The 24,677-nt window shown below is 51.0% G+C and overlaps 1 protein-coding gene across 1 annotated transcript in view; it reads right to left on the reverse strand.

Moving 5' to 3' along the window:
* The window catches only part of CRYM (crystallin mu), a 358,261-nt gene that overhangs the window by 110,112 nt on the left and 223,472 nt on the right, over nt 1-24,677 (reverse strand). The gene's annotated exons all lie outside the window — the stretch shown is intronic.

A 24,677-nucleotide genomic window follows, 5' to 3' on the forward strand; every position in this document is an offset into this window, starting at 1 on the left:
TATGTTGCATCCAAGGGCTTGAAACATGGTTTTTAAGTTGTGTTCATAACGTTGAGACGGTTAGAATTACCTTTATCTGGTCCTTCTATGATGTTTTGTGCATTGTTGTGCAACTATTTTGGAAACTGTGCACCCCAGGGCCTTGAAATGTGGTTTTCAAGGTCCTATATGGATCTCGAAGTTCTGTTCCTTGCGTCCAGATGCTTGAAATGAGCTGTGTCCGGTGGTTCTACGACCACCTTGATGTTTTGAGACTTTCAGGCTATTCTGCCATGTGTGCAGGGGCTGAAATAGGGCGAAGGGGGTGGGGTGTCCACATATAATGTCACCAGTGACATCCAGAGGGTCCTAACGGGTAACTGTGCAACATTTGGTGCAGATTGGTGGAACGGTGTAGAATTGTATGGGAACAAACAAACAAACAGATTTTCTGTGTTATATATATATATATATATATATATATATATATATATATATATATATATATATATATATATATATATATATATATATATTCAGTGAAAAAACGTTGTCAAAGGGACGTTATGGTTCCAAGCAAAACCGAAAAACCCTTGAAATTCGCCAGTTATGGTAAGCTAAGCAACCATAACTCGTGCCACCACCGTGCACTGCTAAGACTAACACCCAGGACATCAAAGATGACATCACAAATGTCATTGATGACATCACTGATGATATCACATGTGTATGTACTTTTCATGAAATATGTGTACAAGGGATTCTTATTATAATGTTGCGAAAAAAGTGTCAAGGATCATTGCAATACATATCATACCCTAATTAGTGCATTGAACGATGCATTGATATAAATAGCATTCTATTATGGGGTTCTATCTAGTATACTAAACTACTCATACAGAAACATAACATTGTGTGCAGCGTACAAGATGAAGGTATAATATTCGTAATGTTAATATGTTGAATAATGAAATGATAATTGTTTTCTTAATAGATTTTTGTGTAATGTGAAATATGTAATAAGTAGCTAATAAAACACATTTACATAATTGCATTACTATAGACAAAACACAAAGACACAGGAACACATACCAATATGGGTATATACAGGGAAAGTGAAGTTAGCAAAAAAGCACAAGTAGTAGCAGAAACAATTCATAACTTAACTGATTATTTTCATGCAAATAAATGATTGCTCTGTTTCAAAGCTGTTATTTACCCTATGTATATGTATCACTTGATGTGATTGGACCCTAAGGAAGGTAGTGTGAGTACAATGTATACAAATAAGACCATATACAGGGAAAGTACAGCCATTAAAAAAAACAACAGAACTATCAGAAAGTGCTCATAAATCTATTGATTATCTTTATGCACAAAAAGGATTGCTGTCTTTCAAGCTTGTGTCTTCCCGTATGTATATGTTTCATATGATGTGACTGGACTCTAAGGGAATTACTGTAAGAACCTACTTGAAGGATACGTCTACAAATAAAATAACATTTTTAGTTTCTGACTGTTACTGAAGAAAACCATGTGGCTTAGATATGTCAGCAAAAGAAAAAAGAGTGAGCCAGACATGTGATGTCATCAGTGATGTCATCAATGACATTTGTGATGTCATCTTTGATGTCCTGGGTGTTAGTCTTAGCAGTGCACGGTGGTGGCGCGAGTAATGGTTGCTTAGCTTACCATAACTGGCGAATTTCAAGGGTTTTTCAGTTTGACTTGGATGAATTTCATAGGTTTTTAGTAGCGCAACTTAACCATAACGTCCCTTTAACAAAGTTTTTTCACTGAATTTCATAGGTTTTTAGTAGCGCAACTTAACCATAACGTCCCTGTAACACATTTTTTTTAACTGAATTTTATAGGTTTTTATTAGTGCAACGTCACCATAAGATCCTCTTCAATAGATGAAGACCACTAGCATCTTTGGTCCTGAAAATGGGAACCCCGGGTGGTAAAAAAAAAAAGATTTTCCTTCCTACTTCCCGGTCTACGAAGGAAAATCTTTTTACCAAGATGGCCACCATGGAAAGGGAAGGCGGGGTGTATAAAGAGAACACAACAGGGCATGAGCAGGGAGTGGGGGGGACAGGGGAGACACATGGGCATGAGCGGGGGGTGACAGAGAGGGAACAGGGCACAAACGGGGCATGAGCAGAGGGTAGGGGGGAAAGGAAGGAAACACGGGGCATGAGCGGGGGTGGGGGAACAGGGGAGACACGGGGCATGAGCGGGGGTGCGGAGGAACACGAGGGAGACACGGGGTATGAGTGGGGGGTGGAGAGGAACATGAGGGAGACACAGGGTATGAGTGGGGGGTGGAGAGGAACATGAGGGAGACACGGGGCATGAGCGGGGGGTGGGGTGGAACACGAGGGAGACAAGGGGTATGAGCGGGGGGTGGGGGGCAACAGCAGGGAGACACGGGGCATGAGCGTGGGGTGGGGGGAACAGGGGAGACACGGGGCATGAGCAGGGGGTGGGGGGAACACGAGGGAGACAAAGGGCATGAGCGGGGGGTGGGGGCAACAGGAGACACACGGGGCATGAGCATGGGTGAGGGGGTACATGAGGGAGACACAGGGCATGAGTGGGGGGTGGGGGGAACACAAGGGAGACACGGGGCATGAGCGGGGGGTGGGGGCAACAGGAGACACACGGGGCATGAGCGGGGGAGTGGGGGCAACAGGAGACACATGGGGCATGAGCGGGGGTGAGGGGGTACGCGAGGGAGACACGGGGCATGAGCGGGGGGTGGGGGGAACACAAGGGAGACACAGGGCATGAGTGGGGGTGGGGGGAACAGGGCACACGGAGCATGAGCGAGGGTGGGGGGAACAGGGCGCACACGGGGCATGAGCGGGGGTGGGGGAACAGGGCGCACATGGGGCATGAGTGGGGGTGGGGGGAACAGGGCGCACATGGGGCATGAGCGGGGTGGGGGAACAGGGCGCACACACGGGGCATGAGCGGGGGGAAAGGAGAGAGACACGGGGCATGAGCGGGTGGTGGGGGAACATGAGGGGGACACGGGGCATGAGCGGGAGGGGGTAGGGGGTAACACGAGGCATGAGCGGGGGTGGGGGGAACACGAGGGAGACATAGGGCATGAGCGGGGGTGGGGGGTAACACGAGGGAGATACAGGGCATGAGCGGGGGTGGGGGTAACACGGGGCATGAGCGGGGGGTGCAGGGAACACGAGGGAAACATGGGGCATGAGCAGGGGGTGGGGGGAACACGAGAGAGACACGGGGCATGAGCGGAGGCTGGGGGCAACAGGAGACACACGGGGCATGAGCATGGGTGAGGGGGTACATGAGGGAGACACAGGGCATGAGTGGGGGTGGGGGGAACACGAGGGAGACATGGGGCATGAGCAGGGGGTGGGGGCAACAGGAGACACACGGGGCATGAGCGGGGGTGGGGGCAACAGGAGACACACGGGGCATGAGCGGGGGTGAGGGGGTACGCGAGGGAGACACGGGGCATGAGAGGGGGTGGGGGGAACACGAGGGAGACACAGGGCATGAGTGGGGGTGGGCGGTACAGGGCACATGGAGCATGAGCGGGGGTGGGGGGAACGGGGCACTCACGGGGCATGAGCAGGGGTGGGGGAATAGGGCGCACATGGGGCATGAGCAGGGGTGGGGGGAACAGGGTGCACACGGGGCATGAGCGGGGTGGGGGGAACAGGGCGCACACACGGGGCATGAGCGGGGGGTGGGGGGAAAGGAGAGAGACACGGGGCATGAGCGGGGGTGGGGGGAAGGAGAGAGACAAGGGGCATGAGCGGGTGGTGGGGGGAACATGAGGGGGACACGGGGCATGAGCGGGAGGGGGTGGGGGGTAACACGAGGGAAACACGAGGCATGAGCGGGGGTGGGGGGAACACGAGGGAGACATAGGGCATGAGCGGGGGTGGGGGGTAACACGAGGGAGACACAGAGCATGAGCGGGGGGTGGGGGGTAACACGGGGCATGAGCGGGGGGGTGCGGGGAACACGAGGGAAACACGGGGCATGAGCGGGGGTGGGGGGTACACGAGGGAAACACGGGGCATGAGCGGGGGTGGGGGGGAACAGGGGAGACACAGGGCATGAGCGGGGGTGGGGGGACAGGGGAGACACAGGGCATGAGCGGGGGTGGGGGTAATAGGAGAGAGACATGGGGCATGAGCGGGGGTGGGGGGAACAGGGGAGACACGGGGCATGTGCGGGGGGGTGGGGGGTAACACAAGGGAGATACGGGGCATGAGCGGGGGGTGGGGGGAAAGGAGGGAGACACGAGGCATGAGCAGGGGGTGGGGGGAACAGGGGAGACACAGGGCATGAGCAGGGGGTGGGGGGTAACACAAGGGAGACACAGGGCATGAGCGGGGGGTGGGGGGTAACCGGGGAGACAGGGCATGATCGGGGGGTGGGGGGTAACACGAAGGAGACACGGGGCATGAGCGGGGTGGGGGTAACACAAGGGAGACACAGGCATGAGCGGGGGGTGGGGGAGTAACACAAGGGAGACACGAGGCATGAGCAGGGGTAACACAAGGGAGACACGGGGCATGAGCTGGGGGTGGGGGGTAACACAAGGGAGACATGGGGCATGAGCGGGGGTGGGGGGTAACAGGGGAGACAGGTAATGAGCAGGGGGTGGGGGGAAAGGGGAGAGAGACACGGGGCATGAGCAGGTGGTGGGGGAAGGGGAGAGAGACACGGGCATGAGCGGGGGGTGGGGGGAAGGGGAGAGAGACACGGGGCATGAGCGGGGGGTGGGGGGAAGGGGAGAGGGACACGGGCATGAGCGGGGGGTGGGGGTGGGGAGGAAGGGGAGAGACACGGAGGGCATGAGCGGGAGGTGGGGGGGAGGGGAGAGACACACAGGACATGAGCGGGGGGAGGAGGGGAAAGACACACGGGGCATGAGCAGGGGGTGGGGGGAAAAGAGGAAGACACGGGGCATGAGCAGGGGTTGGGGGGAAGGGGAGAGGCACGGGGCTTGAGCGGGGGGTGGGGGGTACCACAAGGGAAACCCAGGGCATGAGCGGGGGGTGGGGGGTAAGGGGAGAGACACGGGGCATGAGCGGGGGGTGGGGGTAACACAAGGGAGACATGGGGCATGAGCGGGGGTGGGGGGTAACAGGGGAGACAGGGCATGGGTGAGGTGGTAACACAAGGGAGATACGGGGCATGAGTGGGGGGTGGGGTTAACACAAGGGAGACACGGGGCATGAGCGGGGGGTAACACAAGGGAGACATGGGGCATGAGCTGGGGGTGGGGGTAACACAAGGGAGACACGGGGCATGAGCGGGGGGTGGGGGGTAACAGGGGAGACACGGGGCATGAGCGGGGGGTGGGGGAACAGTAGGGAGACACGGGACATGAGCGGGGGGTGGGGGGAAGGGGAGAGACACACGGGGCATGAGCAGGGGGTGGGGGGAAGGGGAGAGACACACGGGGCGTGAGCGGGGGGTGGGGGGAAGGGGAGAGACACACGGGGCATGAGCAGGGGGGTGGGGGGAAGGGGAGAGACACACGGGGCATGAGCGGGAGGTGGGGGGAAGGGGAGAGACACATGGGGCATGAGCTAGGGGAGAGAGACACGGGGCATGAGCGGGGGTGGGGGGAAGGGGAGCGAAACACAGGGCATGAGTGGGGGGTGGGGGGAAGGGGAGAGACACACGGGGCATGAGCGGGGGAAGGGGAGAGAGACACGGGGCATGAGCGGGGGGTGGGGGAAGGGGAGAGACACACGGGGCATGGGCGGGGGGTGGGGGGGAAGGGGTGAGACACACAGGGCGTGAGCGGGGGGTGGGGGGAAGGGGAGAGACACACGGGGCGTGAGCAGGGGGTGGGGGAAGGGGAGAGAGACACGGGGCATGAGCGGGGGGTGGGGGGAAGGGGAGAGACACACAGGGCATGAGCAGGGGGTGGGGGGAAGGGGATAGAGACACGGGGCATGAGCGGGGGTGGGGGGAAGGGGAGAGAGACACGGGGCATGAGCAGGGGGTGGGGGGGAAGGGGAGACACACGGGGCATTAGCGGGGGGTGGGGGGGAGGGGAGACACGGGGCATGAGCAGGAGGTGGGGGAGGGGAGAGACACACGGGGCATGAGCAGGGGGTGGGGGGAAAGGAGGGACACACAGGGCATGAGGGGGGTGGGGGGAAGGGGAGAGACACACGGGGCATGAGGGGGGTGGGGGGAAGGGGAAAGACACATGGGGCATGAGCGGGGGGTGGGGGGGAAGAGGAGAGAGACACGGGGCATGAGCGGGGGGTGGTGGGGAAGGGGAGAGAGACATGGGGCATGAGTGGGGGGTGGGGGAACAGTAGGGAGAAACGGGGTATGAGCGGGGGTGGGGGGGAAGGGGAGAGACACATGGGGCATGAGCAGGGGGTGGGGGGAAGGGGTGAGACACACAGGGCATGAGCGGGGGGTGGGGGGAAGGGGAGAGACACACGGGGCATGAGCGGGGGGTGGATGGGAAGGGGAGAGACACACGGGGCATGAGTGGGGGGTGTGGGGGAAGGGGAGAGACACACGGGGCATGAGCGGGGGTGGGGGGAAGGGGAGAGAGACACAGGGCATGAGCGGGGGGTGGGGGGAAGGGGAGAGACACACGGGGCATGAGTGGGGGTGGGGGGAAGGGGAGAGACACACGGGGCATGAGCGGGGAAGGGGAGAGAGACACCGGGCATTTGGGGGTTTGCATTTGCAAAAGCACGCTTTCGGGACCAAGCCGCTGCTCCTGGTCCAAATTTGGTGAAAATCCGTCCAGCGGTTTGAGCTGTAGGCGCAAGCAAAGTTTTTTTCCCATTCAGTCTATGGGAAAAAATACAATTTGGGACCCCCCCTATAACTTTGCCCCCCCTGGACCAAACCTCACCAAACTTTGCAAAACAATTCAGAGTGGGCCATATACTTATTTTTTGCAAAGTTTGGTGTGGATTCGTCCAGGGGGAGCGAAGTTATAGGCTGCCCAAAAAGTGCTCTTCCTATGGAAACAGCAATATATATATATATATAGATATATATATATATATATATATATATATATATATATATATATATAGATATATATATAGATATATATATATAGGATACATTACTCACCGTAATCGTATTTCTGATGCTTGTATCTGCTTAGATTCACATGCTGTGCATAGGCCAACATCTAGTGGAAGCTGCGGAGTATTACAGTTTGTTTTTCGAAACTCGAAAATGGGCGTCGACACAGGGCGTGCCAGTAATACTATCCCTAGTGTGACGTCCACTGTACCCAAGATCCCTCACTCGTCTAGGATCCTCAGATTGTATTTTTTCTGACATGAGGTAGCATGAGGAGTAGCGTGAGTACAGATAATCCAAGCAGATAGAAAGAAAGGTAAGACTACAAGCAACCATGCGCCTTCTCTCAGAGGGGAGGAAGGATGGGTCGCATGTGAATCTAAGCAGATACAAGCATCAGAAATACGATTATGGTGAGTAATGTATCCCTTCTGAGGCTTGTGGAATCTGCTTAGATCACATGCTGTGCATAGATTAGCGAGCAGTACCTGAAGAAGGAGGTGGGATGTGAGAAGGGTCATGAGCAAATAAGTGTCTTAGAACCGCTTGTCCCACTTGTGTATCTGCCTTGGAATGGGTGTCAATGCAGTAATGCTGAGTAAAAGTGTGAATAGAGCTCCAAGTAGCTGCTTTGCAAATGGTGTCAAGGGGTACATTTGCAATGAAAGCCAGAGTGGCCCCAATGCCTCTAGTAGAGTGGGCTCTTGGCGTGAAAGGCAGAGTTCTTTCAGAGAGTGAGTAACACAGCTGGATACAGTTAATAATCCACTTTGAGATGGCACCTTTAGAGACGCGATCCCCCTCTCTGCCTGTAGCTACGGAGACAAACAGTTGATCTGTTTTCCTTAGCGGTCTGGTTTTATTTACATAGTAGAGGACCGCCCTACGCACAATAGGGTGTGTAGTTTCACCTCAGCCAAGCTTTGAGGGTCCTGGAAGAAAGCCGGAAGCTCGATGGACTGGTTTACGTGGAATTTAGATATAAACTTAGGTGAGAACCTAGGGTGTGTGCGTAAAACCAGTTTGTCTTTATGGACAGTAAAGAAGGGATCCTGCACTGACAGAGCCTGAATTTCACTGACCCTTCTTATAGAAGTAATAGCTACTAAGAAGGCCGTTTTATAAGTCGGGTGTTTGAGACTGCTTTTATGCATGGGCTCGAAAGGGGGGCCCATGAGCTTAGATAGCATCACATTAAGGTCCCACCCTGTGGGTTTGAAATAAGAGGGTGAAGTATCATTACTCCTTCCATGAAGGCTTTAACTACTGGTACTTTCCACCACGAGACCTTGTAATGGGAAGTGGTCTATGCCGACAGGGCTGCCAGGTGTACTTTCAGTGAGTTAAAAACCAATCCTGCATCTAGCAGGTGGAGCATGTATGTAACAATAGTGGAAGGAGTGCAATCAACTGGGTTGATTTGTCTACTCTGGCACCAAATAACAAATCTCTTCCACTTGTCAAAGTAGCAGTGCCTTGTGTTTGGTTTCCTAGATTCCTTTAGGATGTCCATACACCTCTGTGGTAAATTGAGATGTCCAAACTCTATGACCTCAGGAGCCATGCTGCCAGGTTCATTGAGTTGGGTTGCTGATTCACTGTTTGACCTTGGTGCTGGGACAGTAGGTTGTACCAGCCCGGAAGTTTGATGGGCTCGCACACCGCCATCCTGCGTAGGTGTGGGAACCACGGTTGTCTTGCCCACATGGGAGCAACTAGGACGAGCGTCATCGACTCTCTGTTCATCTTGTTGACCACCTTCCTGATGAGAGCAGTTGGTGGAAAAGCGTACGCAAACATCCCTGACCAGGTCATCCACAGGGCGTTCCCCTGGGAGTCTGGTTGGGGGAACCTGGATGCAAATCCTGGGCATTGTCTGTTTTCACTTGTGGCGAATAAGTCTATAGTGGGGAAACCCCACTGAGAGAAGATATCTTCTACAACCTCTCTGTGTAGAACCCATTCTTGTTCCTCTGGGAGGGAGTCTCTGCTCAGAGCATCCGCTAGGGAATTGAGCTCCCCTGGAAGATGTTGTGATGACAGGAAGATGCCCATATCCAGATTTTCTGGGCAAGCTTGGACAGATTTGGCGAACGAGTCCCTCCTTGCTTGTTCAGGTAGAACATGGCTGTAGTGCTGTCCGTCCGGATTTGCACTGACAGGTTTAGTAGGTAGGGCTCGAATGCTTGAAGCGCTCTGAATACTGCCAGAAGCTCTAGCAGGTTGATGTGGTTCTTGGCCACTGTGGGAGACCAGAGACCCTGAGCTGTGTGGTGGAGATGGTGAGCTCCCCACCCCGTCAGACATGCATCGGTAGTGACCACTGCCTGTACTTCGGGATCGTAAAGGGTTTCCCCTGTGCAAGATTCTCTCTTGTCCACCAGTGAAGGCTTTGTACTAGTGTTGGCGAAACGACCACTAGATCGTCCCACTGACCACTTGCCTGAGACCACTGTTTCGCCAACCGTTCCTGCATGGGACGCATGCACAGGCGCACGTGGGGGACCAGGAAAGTACATGACGCCATCATGCCCAGCAAACGCATTGCTTTGCGTACCGTTATTTGGTGACCGGACTGATATTGCGGAATTTGCAGTAGTATATTCCGAATTCTTTCCTCTGAAGGAAATGTCAACCCCTCTTGAGTATCTAGGATTGCTCCTAGGAACTATTTGGAGGTGCATGGCACCAGGCTTGACTTTTTCTCGTTGATTGAGAAGCCTAATTCGTGGAGGAGGTTGATAGTCCTTTGAATGTTTGTTCTGCAAATTACTGGGGTTTCCCCCGTTATGAGCCAGTCGTCCAGATAACGGTACACCGGGATTGCCTCCCTGCGTAGGTGTGCAGCCGCCACCGCCAGTACCTTGGTGAATACCCTTGGTGCTGAAGCTATCCCGAAGGGCAGTACCTTGAACTGGTAGTGCCGACTGTCCACCTTGAAGCGCAAGTACCTTCTGTGCGCTGGGAACATGGAAATATGAAAATAGGCATCTTTCATATCCAAGGTTGCCATGTAATCCCCCTTTTTTAGGAGGGGAATTACCTCTTGTAGCGTAGTCAATCAAAACTTTTGGGGCTTGACATACTTGTTGGCAGGCCGTAAGTCCAATACTGGGCGCATTGTCAAATCTTTTTTTGGCACAAGGAAGTAAGTTGAATAAATACCCTTGTTTACCTGGTGTCCTGGGACGAGTTCTATCGCGTCCTTTGCTAGCAGATTGGCGATCTCCTCGAGGAGAATCTTCTGATGTTCTAAAGAGTGTACTCTTTGTCGTGGAAGATGGTTCCGGGGATGCTGCAGTAGTTCTATACAGTACCCTGCAGATACTGTTGACAGCACCCATCTGTCTGATGTGATCCCTTCCCAAGCCTGGGTAAAGTTGGAAATGCGTCCCCCTACTGGGGTTGCGTGAGAAGGGACCCTGAACTGAGCGCCACTGCTTTGGGGAAGGCGTGCCGCCTCCTCTACTGGGGCTGCCTCTGCCTTTACCACATCCTCTCCTATTACCCCTGCCGTAACCCTGGGTAGACTGTTGGCTGTTGTTGTTCCACTGTGTACCCTGCCCCTGGGAATAGTTTGATCCTCTCTGGGAATTTTGGCCCGCGTGGGCGACGAAAATTACCATTCCCTCTCTGGTTAGGGGGTTTATTGGTTAACTGGCCAAGGGACTTGAGTGGCTCATATTCGTCCTTGGCATTCTTCAGCGCGTCCTCGACCTCCTTACCAAACAACAGATCGGCTTCCACCAGTTTGTCCAACAATGATGCCTGGGTTTCTGCCTTAAAACCAGATTGCTGTAACCACGCATGTCTCTTGATAACAGTACCTTCTGCTATCAATCTGCCTGCGTTGTCCGCGGCGTCAAAAGTTGCTTTTAAAATGCAACCAGACACGGCTCTACCCTCTGCGGAAATTCGTGCTAACTGGCCCTTTAAGGGTTCTGTTGCAGAGGCTATGAGTGCTGCGACTTCTTCCCACTGATGGCAGTTGTAGCTGGCCAACAGGGTGGTGGAGTTTGCAATCCTTGCCTGATAGGCGGACGTTGAGGCTACTTTCCTGCCAAAACCATATAGTTTTTTGCTCTCCTTGTCTGGAGGAGCTTCAGACGATGACAAGGGTGTTCCAGCCCTCTTACGAGTGTTAGTGACAACCAGGGAGTCTGGCTTAAGATGTCCTCTTATATAGAGAGGGTCAGACTGTGCTGCCCTGAAAAGTTTTTCAACTCTGGGATTGACTGCTGTGGTGAGGTTCGGGTTCACCAGGGACGGGTCTATTCTTCGCTGAATAGACTTAAGGATAGGGATAGTCTGGGCAACAGGCCTCCTTTCTCCCACTAACTCCTCGGCGAAGTCCCTCTCTTCCTGGGCACCGTGGGTGTCAATATGGAAATGTTCTGCTGCTCGTGCGAGAACCTCGTTCAGGAGGGGTTGGTTATCGACAGGGGAGTCGGTAACCGGGGCTTCCTTCTCTACCGGGGAATCTACTCTGTAGGTTTCAGGGTCTTCCTCTTCCTCTTCTTGGTCCTCATCATCCCCATAGTAGCCCGTCCCGGTTTGCTCTTCTACCATGCCAAATTCTTGGTCCTCACAAAAGGAAGTCTCTCCTTGATACTGTGAGTATGGCCGTGAGTATGGTTGTACATCGAAGGGGTCCGCAGACCTCCTAGGTGTCTCAAACCGGGGCTTCTTACTCGAGGGGATAGGATCATTAGAGCCTGAGGGTATAGCCCCTTGTGGATTATATGAAAGGAAATGGTCTGGATTTTGGATTTTTATCATAAAAGTCTGCCAAAGAAGACATCCTTGACATGACCCTATCTATGTCATCACTCGACCATTCTTTGGAACTGGGAATGACTCTCTCAGAAAGTCTAGGAGACTTATCCTGAGTAGATTTGCTGGTTTTAGAAATAGCAGCAGACTTGGGCTTGTCTGTCTGTTTAGGAGGAGTGGAGTGTTTCACAGGTGTGGAAGAGTGCAGTGGCTGCTTCTTACGCTGTTTTCCCCCCTCCCCGTGAGTGGAAAAGTGTTTTCCCTGTCCCTTTGTGGCTCCGGAGGTTTTCGACGCCTGGCGTCGAGGATCGGGGGTAGAGTCCCTGTCCTTCGAACGTAGGGCCGTGCTGATCTTGTCTGCGGGCTCCGACTCCTGGAGAGCGGCCTGGAGGTGTAAGTCGTCTTCGTCCTCCGACGATCAAACTTCTGTTAGCTTAGGGAGAGAGGCACTCTTGGCAAGAGTGGATGATTGCCTGGAGTCATCTCGATCGAGACCGCCCAGAGGACACCGATTCGGACCGTTCTGTATGTGCCTCTTTCCGAGAACTCGACGTCGTCGAGTCTCGGTTGGACTTTGTGTGTTTTGTGTGAGTGGTGTGTGAAGCGCTTGTGTCGCCGGGGGTCTTCCCCATAGACGCCCTGTCGGACGACCTTCCGAGGTCGGGGACCTGCGCTCGGCTGTCTTTCGACGCCGTAATGCCCTCGCCGTCCGAAATACGGCGTCGCTGCCATCGCTGAAGGGGCCCTCCGCTGCCATGGCCGCCTGCCTGGCGTGGTGGGCCCAACGCTTCGTCGAACGGTCCTTAAGTGTCTTAGGTTTAAACCTACTACACGCTCTGCAGTTCGCCTCGGGGTGGTCCCTCGGCAAGCAGAGATTGCACGTGGCGTGCCTGTCGACCCAAGAGTATTTGCGATTGCACTTGGGGCAGAATTGAAAAGGGGTACCCTCCATACGCACCTTGAGGCAGCGGGCTGGTAAGTGTAGGAAACATATAACGTGTACCTATATACCAAGAGTGTAGAGTATGTCCAACCCCCCACTCTCCCTACTTGCAGGGCCGAGGCCAGAGGCCTTCCGAGGCCCAAATCCGTCGTGCAGCAGCCGACGATCAAATTCTTCTCCAAGCCGGCGTCGAGTGTCGAAGTTCGAGGTTGGGATGGGGAAAGGATGTAAATTAATCGATATTTTAGCAAAAGTATGGCTAAGGCCAGGGGACTCTGCAAAATGCTTCCGACCAGTATAGCGGAAAAAACCAATCTGAGGATCCTAAACGCGTGAGGGATCTTGGGTACAGTGGACGTCACACTAGGGATAGTATTACTGGCACGCCTGTGTCGACGCCCATTTTCGAGTTTCGAAAAACAAACTAATACTCTGCAGCTTCTACTAGATGTCGGCCTATGCACAGCATGTGATCTAAGCAGATTCCACAAGCCTCAGAAATATATATATATTATTTTCTTCAGGTTTTCAGACTACCAAATATTACAACATGCACCAATATTGACAGATTCGGATAAATCTGGAATCATGCCACCAGATCTGCAATGCTATTTTAAGGACATGAAATGTCAGTGTAGTTTTGAGCACACTGTACTGCTTTTTTATTTGATTTTCTCTAAGTACCTGTTTGCAAGAAAGAGGGGAAAAAAAATTATTGGGCTGAAATCTCAGATTTTATTAAATAAATATAGAGTCTAGGTATACGACACACTGTTATGCGGCTCACAGGCCTGTGCCTGTGAGCCCGCAATGACTGCACACACACCACTAGTATATGTTGCTGAGACTCCTGCTTATTAAGCCCTACGTCATCACCTGACAGTGGTGATGGCCTACACCAGAACATCCCATCCAACCATAATAACAGAAACATCAACCACAACAGCAACATTGACAACATTGGTGCATAGGAAGCTACTCGTTATTCCAGTACATAATCCCGGAGCCTCCTTGGGGCTCTCTGCTCGGATCTCTGTGGGGATCAGAGGCCCTTGTTGCCCCTGCTCGTCCATCATCTCATGACTCTGGTCATTGCTGGCCTTCACCTGCGAACATTCCTCTGGCCGCTGCTGAGGATACCCTCCCTGCTCCAGAGATGTGACTTCTTCAGCGACCGGTTGCTATTCACCTGGCACTCTTTTGAGGCATCTGAACCAGCTGCAGTTTCTGGTAAAGGATTCACAACCTCTTTCCACCATGATCATGGAGCCTTGTTATTTATCACTGTCCATGGGGACGTGTAATGCAGAAAACACAGCTTGTGTGTTAGATGTCGTGTCCCCACCAGCACCGTATCCCCCAGCTCGTTGGGGTTTTCCCTGGGTGTTCGGTCGGTTGTTTCCCTGTCATTGGCTCATCCTGTGCCTCCCTCAACCTTACAGAGTCTGCCACCATCATCCTCCTTATTCATGCTCGGGAATGAGGGACCTCACTTTGTGGCCTAGGAAGGCCTCTGCAGGTCTAACACCCGTGGTGGTGTGTGTCAATCGTTCAGAAAGCTATGAGGAAGAAGTGTAGTGATTGTTCCAGCAGCTGTTCCTTGTGCACGGCGATGCAGAATGCCTTGCTGAGCGTTCTCATAAACCGCTCCACCAGCCCGTTCACCAACGCCCATCAGGGCATGATAAGCCAGTAGGAGACGCCTTAGAACTGAAGGAACCGCACAAACTCCCCCCTTTGAAACAGTGACCCATTGTCAGATCAGACTGACTCTGGGATCGCGTGGGCCGCAAAGAACTCTTCGAGGAAGGGGATGAGCACACCTGCTGCTGTAGAGTCAATGGACTGCGCAATAGGGTATTGCGAGAACTCATCCAGGAAGACAACAAAGAGTGATGACCAGAGCACTGTCCCAAAGTCCAAACTAAGCGCCCTCCATGGTGCCGTGGCATGCTACAGGGATGTGATAAGGGGTTCTTTGACCACAGGTCTGGCTGCCTGGCACCATGCATACCATCCAAGCTGTTCATCCACTTTTGCGCCTCTATGTCTGGAAACCACTCTTTCTCCCGGAGACGCGCCTTTGTTTTGCTGGCTCCTTGGTGCCTGACATGGGCTAGACCCAGGACCTGTTCCTTTACCTCCAAGGGAATAAACAGTTGTGCGCCGCGTAGAAGCACTCCTTGCTGCCCTACTGAGAGCTCCCCTTTTACTTTCCACAATCCCTGAAGAAAAGACTGTGCCTTTGGCGTTCTGTGTTGTGTCCCAGACAGGAATGTCTTCCACTGACCGGCTTGCAGCTGAGATGTCATATCCTGGACGCCTGCATCACTGCGCGTTGCTGCAGCGATGTCAGCCAGGGACATTGATTTGGGTACGGCTGCTCTGGTTATCACGGCCACAAATTCCTCTGTGTCCAGGTCCTCCGTGATGATTTGATCCATGTGTTCATCAGGATGTCGTGACAGCTGGAACACCCATCTTTTGAGTCTAATTGGTGGTTGTGGTGCCAAGCCCACCATAATAGGCAAGAGCGATTTGTGGTCTGTGAACACAGTTACAGGATAGCCATAGATGTAAAGGTGAAAGTGTCTGCAATCCCAAAAAACTGCCAGGACAATTTGGGAGTACTGACGCTCAGTACTCGTTTGCAATATGCTATTGGCCTCCGGTTCCCTTGACAATCCACCTGATGAAGGGCTTCCACCAACCCAACCGTACTGGCATACATAACAAGCCCAGTGAAGTGTGTGGGATCAAAGTAGGCCATGGCAGTATTGGCCACCAATGTCTTCTTGACTGCATGAAACACATCATCCTCAACCTGACCCCACTGCCAGTCCTGGTCCTTCTTCGTGAGGATCCGTTAGTGTGGCTAGGTTTGGGACAAATCGGCCACAGAAGTTCACCATCCCCAGAAAACCTCTGACTCCGAAGGGCATTCCTGGAGGGGTGGCATCCCTGATGTCTCTCACTTTCTGAGGGTTTGGTGACAGGCCACCATCATGAAATACGAACCTGAAGAAGTCGACTCTGGACTGCATGAAACAGCACATCTTTCTGTTCAGTGTCAGCCCATGGTGAGTAATTCTGGCCAGCACAGCTTCCAGCCATGGCAGGTGGTGCTTGTGAGATTTTGCGAAAATTAGCACATCATCACTAACATGGAACACGCTGGGGAGGCCCGCCAGCACACCCCTGATTGTGTGCTGAAACACTTTGGATGCAGAGGACACCACGAAGCTCAATCGCGTGTAGTGAAATAACACCACATGTGATGAAAAAGTCATGATTGGGCGACAGCCAATGTGCGACCCCCTGATGATAGGCTGCCGTGAGGCACAACCTGGTGAACACTTTTGCTCCCTTTAGCTCGGCAAGGATGCCGTCTAGTGTGGGTTTGGGGTGACATTCCCGGTGAATGGCCCTGTTCAACAACCGCATGTCCACACATATCCGGACCTCTGCAGGGCACTTGGGCTTGGTGGCCATGACTATGGGGGACACCCTTGGCGTGGGACCAACAACTCGTTCAATAATATTAGCCCTATCCATCTTAGCCAGCTCTTCCTTGACCTTTCGATGCAGGTTGAACTGTCATGTGGATGTGCAGGCACACCTCTTGATTCTTGAGAGAGCCTACACCTTTGAACAAGTGCTGAAATGTATCTAACAGGCAGTCGATGTCTGTCTAATAGACCTGAAATGCAAACGGCACCAACCCCAGGTTCTCCTCTGTTGAACAGCTTAACAGGGTATCTTTGTAAACCGGAGTCATGTAAAATGTTGCATCGACCAATGCCTGGTCATGCTGGACTGTTCGGAATGCACCGTACAGCAATATCCTTGGTGTCATCAGATTTGGCATGGGGTGTAGTCGCTTGATGCAGGTGGCAGGCATGATGTTGATCGACGTCCTAGTGTCAATTAGGTTGGGCAAGTCAGTGGCCAATATGGATACCAAGCAACGCTGACCAAGGTCTCCCGGACATATCACTGATATGAAGAATGCCTCCTCATTGTCTGCTTCATCCTCCAACTCTGACAGTACCGATCTTTGATTGTCATCCACAGCTGCTACACGCCTCTGATGAGACTGAGTTGGGGTGAGCAGTGGTCATGACTGTTGTACAATTGGCCACAGTGCCCTGCACAGCCTTGCAAAGTGATTGGGTTTTCTGAAGCAGCTTAAGTGAGACCGGTCGCCGGGCACCCTTGCTCGTGTGGTGTCGTCCCTCCACATGCATCACAGTGTTTTGGTTATCGACCACCATGCTTTGCAACTGGTTGCTTCGCCGACCTGTTGATATGACCCTTAGGCTTTGGCAGGCATTTCACCGCCACCACACATGCTGTTTCTGTTCTCCCTGCTTTAGATGCTTCTTCCATCTGCGGAGCTCAGGAGGTCAAGAGTTCGACCCATTTCCAGAATTCTTTGCAGCGAGATGTCAGGCTTTTTAAGGATCTGCCTTCTCAGTGCCGTAGAAGCCCAATGCTGGATAATTTGCACCCCGGTTTCATCTGTCTCATCATGAAGATGACAGGACATGGTGAGGCATCATAGATGACCATGATACAACTCCAACCACACAGAGGGTTCCTGATGTACTTGTCGCAGTCTGAACCTCTCATAATCCCGGTTAACCAGGGGTCAAAGGTACATTTGCAGAGTGCCATTAACTTCCTCATAGGAGTTGTCTCTGGGCTGCACTGTCTTGAAAATCTATTGCACCACGCTCCCAGTGTAAAACGGTAGCATGGCATTCATCTCTCTATCATCAGTTTCCGTGGAGGTGTCAAATATCATTTAGAGCCTCTCGACCAACATGTCCCACCTGGGTACTTATGTCGCTGAGACACCTGTGACAACAAATCCTGGAACGGGACACCCCACAAAGTCATGATGAGGCCCTTGATGTTGGTTGGCTGTATGCCCTGGCGCTGTCCATGCCGGAGCTCGACAGAGGTGTCCTGAGTTACGAAGATGCCACATTTTCCTGAATGTCATCATCCATGGAGTTGACAAATTGTTCACACCCCAGGTGAATAGGCTTAGCTTGGGGTTATCAGTATGTGAAGTGTCTTAAGTGGGGTAGCAGCCACCTTCCTGGGCTGCTAGCTGGAATAACACTCATATCACCCTTCAAAAAGACCCCTGCTGGCCTTCCTGTGCTGCTAGCTGGAATAACTCCTCATATCACCCTTCAAAAGGAACCCTGCTGGGGACAGTCATGTGGATAGGGATGTGTTCCTTCCCTTCCTGATCACTCAACGTGATCGTACAAGTTCCTGTAGCTGGAGCACATGCCCAGAAGCGTAGCCAGGACAAGTGGGGCCTGAAGGTAATGTAGTTGGGCCCACCGCAGTGACATTAACATCTTTAAATGCCCACACAGCGCTGCTGAGCGGGCATTTACAGATTTTGGGTGGGCCTTGCCTGCTCAGGCCCTCCCCTGTCTATGCCTCTGTACATGCCTCAAACTGTGGGAATCCAGTCACACCATGTTCGTCTGCCTGATAATGTGCCCTCAGCCGCATATCAGGACACGCCTCCAGGGCTCGCTCCGCCATGTAGCGACACTGGCGATGCCATTCATGGGGCGCCTCCACCTGGTGGTGACGTCTGTTACAGAACAGAGCTCCACATTGGGACGATCACAGTGCCCCAGCATAGGCCGGACAGTGGGTGCACGCCCACCTCGTCGTCAGTTATGCTGCTCGGAGGCCTCTTCCTGTGAACCCACAATGATTGCACACACACCACCAGCATATGCTGCAGAGACTCCTGCCCGTGCCTGGGCGGGGTCTCACTTTTTTAAGCCTTGAGCGTAGGTCATCACCTGACAGTGGTGACGGCCCATGTCACAAACCCCCTGGAACTGTGATGCAGAACTAATCCGGGCTGCCCACTGGGCCCACTGCGCTTTGCTGCCGTCATAACACTACTTTCCACTTTCATGAGGCAAACACAACATCGTTGGAAGAACAATATTTATATATAAAACTGAATATATGTATGTGTGTGTGTATGTTTGTCCGGCTATACAAATCCACACCGTTGAACCCACTGCTACCAAATTTTGCATGGATTTCTAATTTGTCTGGGGCAAGATTGTAGTCTATGTTTAGATGCAAAAAATTAACTCGGTAGACACCCTCATTTACTGATGCTCATCCCGATTCACTACAGTAGGTACTAGAAGGAGGCAAAATTTGGAAAAGTGTCTAAAGCAAAATGTTCAATGTGTTGGTTATTCCTTTGAAATGTATTCCTACTGTATACATTTTGGAAGTGTTTATTAAAGCATTTTTAAACGTAATTAAAAAAATATATATATTCACATTTTATTTTTATCACGCCACAACAAATATGAGAAATGGCAAGATTACAGTTTACTTAAGTTCATTCACGAGAAGAGAGCGTAATCAATCAATCTTTCTTGGACATTTTCTCAAATGTACTGAAGCCATTGACTGAAACATGCCGCACAAAAAACAAACATCACTTGGAAAAGCTCCATCTGATGCAAAGCGAAAATCAATATCAAGAGCTTCTGAAACACAACAACAAACAGCAGCACGACTTGACGACCAGAGGACAAGAGCAACTTTCTCCAGGGCAAATTATATGCCAGAGCAAACTGAAGCAAGACTTGCTGACATGAGGACAAGAGCAACATCCTCCAGGACACATGAGACACCAGAGAAAACTGAAGCAAGACTTGCCGACAAGAGAAGAGCAACATCCTCCAGGGCACATGAGACACCACTCGATCAGGACACTGGTACCCCAGATAGTAGTGTCATAATGAGATCACTGCATGGCAATACTAGGCACCTATATTTTAGGAACCCATAAACGTACATCAACCTGAGGCTGATAGCAAATGGAGAATTCAGATTTCTGAACTTCTAACCAAGGGATTATGCACAAATCAACCCTCTACAACAATGTTTTGATAAGAAAATTAGTCTAACCTGCCTTGGGATTGCACCAAAGACGAAGCCAATGCAAAACTGGGGCAAGATGCCACACATCTTCTAAGTAACCTGCCCCAAGTTCGTTATGGACTGCGAAATTTGGCGCTTAACAGGGAAGGCCCAGTAACCCTTTCAAACAAATTGTTTATCAAATCTGCAGTTCCTTGGGACTAGAAAGTCCTCACAGTGATGTGCAATGAGTTGTAGCTGCCACTCTCTGGGCCCCAAATACTTTCATGATCATGTCCAAGATTTGGCTTTGGCACATGGCCATGAAACGGGCCAGGCCACCAAGTGCTTGGTTCATTCTAAATTTCTGTTTATGGATATGAGCAAGGCCAGTGGCTACAGAAAAAAACCGAATCCCGAGATAATCAAATTCCTCGACCCCCAAGATTATGGCCCCATTGCAAAGCATCAGATGCATTTTAACAACCTTTCTGCCATTTACATAAGCCATCACAGTTGACTTTGTGCTATTGATCTTAAGGTCTAAATCGGTCATGAAATCTGTATAGGCCTGGATACATTTGTGTAGAGCATTAGGTGTGTGGGCCATAAGAACCGTATCATCTGCATAAGCCAGGATGAGAAGTGCTCCACCCTCCACCCTAGGATAATCCACCCAGAAGTTTACCAAAGCCTTATGCAAACCATTAATGTACAATGTAAAAAGGACTGGGGCCACAACAACAGTCCTGCGAACCCCAAGTATCACCTAAAAGAAATCGGGACAATGGCCTCCTGGGCCATAACGGACACAGGCCTGGTTCTCCTTTTGGATACCTTTCAACATAGCCACTATCTCCCCTGGACAATTCACAGACTCAAGCACGTCCCACAGCTTGGCCCTGTTCACTTTATCGAAGGCCATGCTCGGGTCTATGAATGCCAGGAAGATTGCCTCTCCCTTAACAAAAACAGAATGCGCACAAACAGATATAAGTGCAGGGCCTGGTCAGCTGTCCCCACCCCTGGTCTAAACCCCAACTGCACCTCTGAGAGAACACACTTATCAGTAATCCAAGCATCTAATCGACCCAAAAGAACCCTATCAAAAATCTTAAAGGAGGTGTTCAACAAAAAAATGGGTCTGTCTGATATCAGGCTATCACAAACCCCCCTTTTGGAAAATGGAGAAAATAATTGCGTGCTTCCACGATGATGGAAAGCGGGCAGATTCCAAAATAGCATTAAAGGCAACCGTTAGCAGTGGTGCCTAAAGATGAGTTAGATTTTTGTATAGATCTTCCGGAATGGCATCTAGGCCTGGTGCTCAGGAGTTAACCTGTTTCCCAATAGCAGCAAACACCTCTTTAGCATAAAAATCAAGCTGGTTGGATAGACTATCATTTCAGAGACCTCCGCATCCCCATGATACAAAGTGGAAAAAGGATTAAGCTAGTCCTTTGCATTAAAATGGGCTTTCTGAGTTGTTAGCATTCTCTTATAAGAAGGTCCCTCTGCCACATACTCCCAAAACATACTTGAATCCTTCAAGGAGACTGCCTCTAAGAGACCGTCCCAAGCCGCATCTTCAAGCTCTGTTTTTCACCCTTCAAGGGTCGCATGATAAAAGGCTCTGGCCTTAATAATATCCCCTTTAGAACTCTCGAGGGATTTAAGCACTTCAAGGCTCAGTACAGGCTTCATTGAACCAGCTCTTATTAAAAGATGCATTCCCCTTGAAGTTGCGCTGGAAACATGCAGTAGAATCTCTAGTAATCTCCACATAGTTAGATACCACATCTTGAGCAAGTAGGTTACATTCCAAAGTGTTTAAAATCACGGTGCGCTGCTCAGCCATCACCCCATAATGCAATTGTGTTTCCTCATTTTTGGCCCATTTCAGTCTACTTTTACAAATAGGGTTAACAACAGCAAGGATGAGATGTTCATTCACCATCTCTCGAATAACACCAAATGGGCCTTTAAGCCTCAAAGATATGGGAAATGTATCACTACAGGGGTCTCTGATGACCTCTAACCCAAGGAACGCATCCCAATGTCTAATCGAGAGACAAAAATAATCAAGTGTGGATGAACCCATGTGAATTCTGAAGGTGGGACGGCCGGGAACATCCCCATTCCAGATACCATGATGACAATTGTAAACCCTTCCCTCACATCGTGCTGTCTTGCATCTGTGGCTCAGCTATTCCCCTGAATACATCTTTTTATATGTCAAAAAGGTCTTTCGAGAGACCGTTCCCTAGTTTTCGTTATAATCGCTGCCTAGCAAAATTATGACCTCAGATATAACCTAATCCTCTATAAAAGTTTTAAAGGAGGATAATCTGTCCAGGTCATCTTCATGAGGACTGTTATAAAGATTAAAGACTACCATGTATGTACCATTACTTGAGGTCAATGTTATCTGTAAGCAGTCCATTTTGGTGTCGCAAAGAACAGCTTCATACTCCATACAGACCTTTAATAATATTGATAATACTCCATAATATTTACCTCTATTTTTCTTGTTTGTAGGGAGCAGATAGGATGTATACCCATTCAAAATAGGATGCTCTACAAGATAGGTCTGATGCACAAAATAACCTCAAAATGTTGCACAAGAGAAAGTACAGAAGGGGTTAGAAATGTTGTTTTGACACCAACAATATGCCAAGATAAAACAGAATAGGTATCAGGACAGTGGGCCTCATTATTAGTCGGGCAGTGCAGTAAAAAAGTGCCGATATTCATGGATACCAGCACTTTACCGGACCGCCCAAGTACAGATTTGCTGGAGGTAAGCCAGGTGCCCTACTGGCAAAAAAGCCCTAATTAACGGCACCGGCACTGCCGGTGCCAGAAGCAAATCCCCTCCTGGACTCCTATTGGACTCCATGAATGGGGATTTAAACTGTCATTCCGGCACTCGGAATGCCGCCGGACAGAGTGCCAAAAAACGGTATCTGCATTTAACGGTATCCTGGTTCTACCACCAGGATACCGGCAATCTCGGAAAAAATGTTGTCTGCATTTGCCAGTATCCTGGTGGTAGAATCTCGTAATGAGGCTGAGTGTGTGGTAGTCTCTGCCATATCTAGAAAGAGTCCCTGCTTGTTGGGGAGGAAGAAGGGGAAGAAAAGTGGAAGTCAAATCGACTTTGCCGGAGGCCTGAACCTTCGATGAAATCACAGTTGGAACATCCCTCAGACCATCCGGTATATCCTGTATTTCCTGTGGGGCACGGCTCAGTTTGAAGATGGGCTGGTTGTTATTTACAGGTTCTCTGGGCACTGTAACTCCCCACTCCAGGCCCGGGTCCGGGTTGTAGATAAGCCCCACCCACCCCCGCAACTCCCCTGGGACTCGCCCAACACTGAGCAAAGTTCTCGTCCCAAGACTGCATTTTCTATCGCCTTTTCCGTAGCACAAATCCTCTGCTTAAATTTGCCTGCCATGTACAAATATTGATTCAAGACTGTTTGGGAGACAGTATTACATTTACCTGCTCCATTTCTGGACTTTTTTACTAGCCTTTTGCCAGGGGGATCAGCCGTTGCCTTTCACCTGGCCATTTTAGGAAGGCGCACATGAGCTAGGAACGCCTGATTGGCTTGGGGGGCAGCCAGAGTCCGTTTCCCCCTAGCAATTTGCACCTTGAACTTTAAACCTATCAGTGTGCATCCCGCAGCTTGGGACAGTACAGCTACAATCATTTATATTCTACTGTTTCACTAGATGTGCCGTTGTGCTTATGAGCTGAGCAAAAGCCAAATAAATGAATAAATATAGCTGACCCAATGCACAGGGGAAGCCTAGGGTGGAGGCAGTAATTGAAAGTTTGGAGAAAAAAGGACTTAAAAATAATTGGGAAATCAGTTAATTAGTTAATAAATGATCATACCACAGAAGCCTCCAGATCCTCGGGCAATGCCAATGGCCCGCGCAGTGATCATAGAGCTGGTGATCTGGTGATCTCACTGAAGGTCGAAGAGGAAAATAATAAAAGTGGGCAAGATGCAATCCAGAGCAACCCCAACGCTCCAGGACTCTGTGGCTTCAACATCGCAGGCCGGCATCACCAGCATCAGCCAGATGGTGAAAAACGATCACAAAAGGCTCCCAAAACTTGCGGGAAAACCCGTCCACTGCCTGGTCTTCTGTGAGCTCACAGGCTTCGTAGGCTAGCCGGGCAACAGCCTGCCCCGGCAAACCACTGCGCTCAGAGCAGATGGCAGTTTTTAAGTAATTAGGTGAAGGTGTGTGCCATCTACTCCCTCTCTTCCTCATATGTCACAGATCTCACCAGGACAACAGCCCAACCCTGCAACCCAGCTCCTGAAGAATCAGCCACCCCTCACTTATTTCTTCACAACCATGTTGTTGCACTTGCATGGTCATCCTCATCCTCAGAGTCTGGATTCAATCTGTCCTCCTCAGGGCCACAGGAACATTCCTGTGCGTGCAAACGTTGTGTAGCATTGCACAAACAAGAACAATTTCCCTGACTTATACAGGGCTATAAATGAGTGGTGGTGTCCTGCGGCCCACCCCATCCGGAAAGTCCCGTCAGCAGCATGAAATCCCTGACGCTGCTCAGATATGGGCTCGTAAGCCAACTCCTGTTGTGTCTGGGGATATAGATTGGTGTTATCAACAAGGGAAGATGCAAGTGGCCTGGCCCTCTTGTAATAGACCACATTTAGGAAGCTGTGAGTGTGATGACCACTTATTTCTACTGTGTTGTCTCTCATGCACCTGTGGCTACAACCTTTCAGGCAACAGTGCAATAACATATGTACCTTTTGAGAGTTCGTTGAAGGTGCTCTTAGTCCTGTAGTATGACATTTCTGTACACTTCCCTTTACAGCATCACGTTATAGCTACCACGTTACACATCGACATTGCCTATTTGCTGACCTGCGCAACGCAGTACGTCCTTCCTTAAGTTTAATGGTTTTTATGTTTTTGCATTTAT

The sequence above is a fragment of the Ambystoma mexicanum genome, chromosome 2q, assembly GCF_040938575.1.
Source record: "Ambystoma mexicanum isolate Mex_15411 chromosome 2q, UKY_AmexF1_1, whole genome shotgun sequence".
Classification (NCBI taxonomy): domain Eukaryota; kingdom Metazoa; phylum Chordata; class Amphibia; order Caudata; family Ambystomatidae; genus Ambystoma; species Ambystoma mexicanum.